Source organism: Enoplosus armatus, chromosome 12, assembly GCF_043641665.1.
Source record: "Enoplosus armatus isolate fEnoArm2 chromosome 12, fEnoArm2.hap1, whole genome shotgun sequence".
NCBI classification, from domain to species: domain Eukaryota; kingdom Metazoa; phylum Chordata; class Actinopteri; order Centrarchiformes; family Enoplosidae; genus Enoplosus; species Enoplosus armatus.
In genome coordinates, this window is record NC_092191.1 from 21,797,236 (window position 1) to 21,802,724 (window position 5,489).

Consider the following 5,489-nt stretch of genomic DNA (forward strand, 5'->3'; position numbering starts at 1 on the left):
ATCTGCACAGGAACAGGCACATGGGGGGGGGGGGGGGGTTGTTTGTTTGTTTTCCGTTAGTTCGCGGTCAAGTGCTAACGTCACATGAACGAGTAAATATCATATGGAATGATGCGGTCGCTCTGGAGTCACTGATGTAAGATGAAGAAAAACCGCAACTAAGCCAAACAAAAGAAAAATGTGTGGTGCAAAGTGCTGCTCAAGGTCACCCTCTTTCCCCCGCTGAACTTCTGCTTCCGGGGAAAAATATAGGAGGAAGACGGAGAGAGAGACTGTGCTTCAAGTCCTGAGTAAGCCTCTCAGCACGCCTCTCAGTGAGCCCCCCCCCCCCCCCCCCCCCCCCGACCACCATCACCATCAATCCTCTGCTGGTGTCTGGCTCCCTCGCCTCGTTAGCTAATTGGAATAAATGAAAGATTGCGCTCTGCTCCTTGGGCATTGTGTGTCCCTTTGGCTTTGAGCGTTCTTTCCCTGATGCACCCTTTTCTGCCTTCTCTGCCCCCCCCCCCCCCCCATCACCTATTTTCATGTTGAATTTGCATTAAAAAAAAAAATGACACTGTTGTAAGGACACCAGAGGTAATGTGTGTCCACGCTGGACTCTGTGTGTGTCAGGTCCTGAAGGGATGGACATTTCAAAGCCGGGCAGAGGAGGTAAGAGAGGAGTTTGTTTTAGCGAAAGCAAGGAATGGGGGGGGGGGGGCTGAGGAATGAGTGGAGAGGAGAGGAGGAGGAGGAAGAGGAAGAAAGGGTGAAAATGACAGTTGCGACGGCAAAAGACCAGGAAGGGATAATGGCAAAGAATGTTAAAAGTCTTTTTTATTCTGCTGACAGTCAGTGCGTCTTCGTGTGTGTGTGTGTGTGCGTGTGTGTTGCCTTCGTAATGCAGGGAAAGAGCTGCTGTCACTCAGTGCACATGCCACTGAGTCAGCCATGGCGGCCATGATGTTTTGAGACCTAAATGCTGTAAAATGTCTGGACTCGTGGGACAGAGTCATACGCAAAGAACCACTTATCGTCGTGCTTCATTTGCAAATCCGGTTTTGGCCACGAATTCACACAGTATGCTGAAATATTCAAACACAGGTGAATGGTTTTGAGCGTGGAAATTCATTCTTGGCACGTGTGAGAAAATGGTCGAACGTAAAGGGTCCACTCGCTGGCTTTTGGAGTTTCCAACCGCGCTTCGCAGTCCCGAAGGACCCAGAAGAAGGTCCAGGAAAGTGGCCCGATCATTTGTTAATTACAAAAGAGTAAGTTTGTTATTCTTTTTTTTTTTGGGCCGATCCAAGTGTCCCGCAATTTGTAGGGGCGATGAAAAGAAATCTTAACTCCTAACAAGTGGAATACTGGACCGAAAAGTGGACCGATACTGCTGGGTTTGTCTGAAGCAGCTGAACCCAGCACCTTAAACCCCTCTCCCCGCCACACCTTTCTGATTTTGGAAAGTCCAAGCATTTTTTTTGTTTTGTTATAATTTTACCGTAACAGATGATCCAGAAAGCCACGACCTCTCCTCTCTCGCGCCCTCTTTGTGCGTTCTTGTCAACACCTCGGAGTGCAACGCTGCAAACGCCCTTTTTTTGCCCTACACTTTGAAGGGTGTCACGTAAAAGATTTTTTTTTTTACAAATACCTCAATTGGTAACATTCTGTGGATAAAATGCTCTTGATATGATGCCACGTGACCTCCTAATCGTGGTGGAACGTTCCCTCTTGCAGGGTTTTTGCAGAACACACCGTCTCATGTGTTTTTGAAGACAGGCTCGGCTGTGTGTGTGTGCGTCCAGTCTGCGCTTCACTTCCCCTCGATGCATGATGTCGCAATGCCCTCTCTGCGGGAGAAAGAGGAGCACCTCCCCGCTCTGCTTCACCCTGGCGGTCCGCTGAGAGCCCACCCGGAATCCGCCGCGTGCCGAGAGGACATTTGGCATCGATGATTTCGAGTGCTGGAGAACAGGAGCCTTCGTGGTAAACGTGTGGTTTCTGGCCTCAAAGAGGCTCCTGCGTGGTCAGAGAGTTCACACACTTTTGAGACGACTTTATTGAGCAAATTACCAAAAACGATTGCCGGTGTAGTAAGTGATGCTGATTATAGCAATTTCGCCTTGCGTGCTTTTGAAGCACTTTTTTGTTGGCTGTTATTTTTACCCACCCCACCCTTCTTGTGAGTGATCAGACTCGGCCCTTCTGTAATGCACTCCCGCAGTGATTTAAGGACGACTCCAGCCGCCGAGGAGACATCTTCACCCGCGGAGAGACTTATTAAGACCGATGAGGCGTCATTTGCTTCGAGGCTTTTTACCTTGAGGGAAGCAAATGTGTGTTCAAAATAAGCCATCACTGGAGTCTCGGCGGCTAAGTGGTAAATGTAAGACCTTTAGACGAGTCGCGAGATGGAAATGATTCGCCAAACAACACCCGCTGCCTCTGCTTTCAAATGATGCACTTGAAGGTGCAGAGCGCCTTAATGCTTTCCAGGAAATGCCACTTTTGTGTTGGAGTGCTGTGAAGTCCACGCGCGAGTCTTGTTAAAGGATAACCTTCTCTCCTCGCCTCCCCCTCTCCTGCGCATTAGAGGAAAAGTGTGCGTAGTCTATAGGCGGTGTCTGTGTGTCGGGTGTGGGGGGGGGGGGGGTCTATGTGTGACCGTGCTCTGATAGCGTGTCAGAGTGAATTAGCCTTCCGCGTGGCGTCCGCCTGGCACACACACACACTCCGCTGCCTGCCCTCTGCCCGCCCGCCCCGCATATGTGCCCAGGATTAGAATTAATAACCAGCGCTGCCAATCATGCTTTAATCACAATAACGCCGCCTTTTAGGGGGCGCGGGGAGGTCACGGGCATCTGGGCCTCAGGATGGCCAATCTGGAGCAGCTAATAAGGCGAGTTTTTGCACGTGTGTGTGTGTGTGTGTGTGTGTGTGTGTGTGTGTGTGTGTGTGTGTGTGTGTGTGTGTGTGTGTGTGTGTGTGTGTGTGTGTCCCCGATGGACTCATTTTCAGTGGTGGTGGCAGCAGCTGCTCAGGTGAGCCACAGAGACCGACAGGAAAGACATACAAGATACTGTAGCTTAGTGTGTGTGCTCCATGTGCGTTTGTGTGCCTGTATACTGTGTAAGTCTCAATGTGCGCCATAAAACCGGTTTACTGCCATTACTGATCAGATAATCTCACTGAATTCGGAATATCAGCAATATGTATCCACTGCATTCAGGAAAAGAAAATGTCCCCCTTATGCTGACTTGTTGAACACTTTAAACCCTCATACTCTCCCTGAAGTGGCTTTAAAGTTAGAGGTCAAGCTGTTTTTAAAGCTAAGATAAGACATGAACTGAACTCCATACAGGCATATTTCATGCCGAAGATGCTCGTCATGCATGGCAAATGCAGAAAATAAGAGAGTGCACATTATAAATGAGGTTTACGACGTTTAAAATGGCAGCGCCGGGTGCTGGTTTGCCGTGTCTGCAAATTACAGGCAATGAGAAAAAGAAAGTGTTACACAGGAATATAGGAGGAATCGGAAAAAAACAAGCTGCATCGTTTTAGCAAGTTAAAACAGCCTCGGTGTGCTATTCTTCATTCTTTCCCCAAATTTTGGCAGACATATTCAGCATCTTTGGAAACTTGGATGCCCCCCCCCCGAATACCTGCAAAATTGTCGCCGATAATAGCATTTAGCTCAAAGCGCCGCCGTGCCTGAGTACAGCCTCACAGAGCTGCTAGCGTGGCTGCAGAGTCTTAGCATACTATATGTATTGCAATGCTACTTTGCACAAGCGCACTGCACAATCGCAAATTTGAATCTTTGCGATTCCCCCGCCCCCCACCCCTTTCCCTCTATTGTTCCTTCTCCCTCCACTGCCTCTTTAATACGCAGACACATCCTCTATTTGCAATCAAAACAACAAAACAACATACGTCAGGCCCTCGGAGACTGACAGCAGTGAGTCCGGCGGGCCTCACAAATGATGAGTGATGCTCGACAAATGAACACTACACTGGCTACATAAATTAGCCGTTTCTCGCCGCCGCCCTGTTAACAACTGGGGCCCCGGCAATCGCAGCATCAATCAGAGCTGTGATCGAGGCACAAGGAAGGAAGGAGGGAGGGGGGCGGCGGAATAAAAACAAAAGGGTAGACGCAGAACGGAATATTAAGAGAATTAGACGGCATGTGGAGGAGAAAGGGCGAAATGTAACGAGGGGAAAATGGCAGACGCAGGAGGCTGAGGACATCACAAAGAAACAAACGCTTTCGAAAACTGAATTCGTGATGTGCAACTTGGATAAAACCAAGCCAGGGGTCATGAGGACGAGGGCGTTCAACCAGCCACATACCCAATGACAAAGACCGCCCAGAATTTAAAGGGTCGATTCACCCAAATTACATTCAAGTGGCATCCGGCCGCGCAGATTGTTTTGGTTTTACTGAACCGGGATTTGAGATTTCTGCCTCCACCTCACATAAAAAATAAAAAAAGTGTAACGGTGACAATCTTTTTCCAGACATTGTGTCTCCGTTTCGCCGGATAAACTGTTAATAGGCATGTTAACAGTTTTCAGAGGGACTATTTCCTCAGTAGGAAAGTGTTTCCAATGAAAACAGTTGACAGTTGTGTGGATGATCGAGAGTAACGGGGGACGTTTTGGCTTTTAAAAATTGTAAGTTTTAGATGCTGTGCACCCCACAAATAAAATTCCATTTACCTCCAGTGTATTAGGGCCGAGGCAGAAATCTCAGAAACAGGTAAACCCGTCAAATAAAACCAGAACTCTGTGTGGCTGGATGTTTTGTAACATGGGTGAATTCATCTTTTTAAAAAAGGAGCTAGCAGCAAATACAAATTGGCAGGAGTATGTAAACACAACACTTCCAAATGATTACAGGGGAAGCACAGCGGGACGGTGGACCTTATTCAGGTCCTTAAATCTGCATGAATCAATATTTTCATATAAACGACGATTTGAAAAGATCATGTGTAACATGTACAGGGAGGTGGCCAAGCCATGAAAATGAAAAAGGAAAAGTCACGACACAACGACTCTCATCCACTTAAGTGAAATTTATTTTTTTTCCTTCTACAAATTGACTTTAACATTTATTCTTAATGATTTAAATGATACAGATCCACAATATAGATCAATATTTAAAACGTTTAGTCATTGTCAAATACTGACATTTAAACAACAATATCCAAGATTGCATAGTCTTGAATGACTGATCCAACTAAAGGATAAAATGACAAATTGGATGTTTGTAACTTAGTTTAGCGTGACAACACTTATAATATAATATATATTTAGGACAGAATACCATTAGCATACTTTTTATACGAGCAATGGTTAGCATAAAAAATGCATCAAAAGGAGACAACACTAAAAGGAACATCAGGGTAACTGATCCTGCATCCCCCTCAGCGTATTCTGAGGCAAAGCTTAATACAAGTAAGAGGACAGCAACATGTCCTGCAACTCAATACACGACA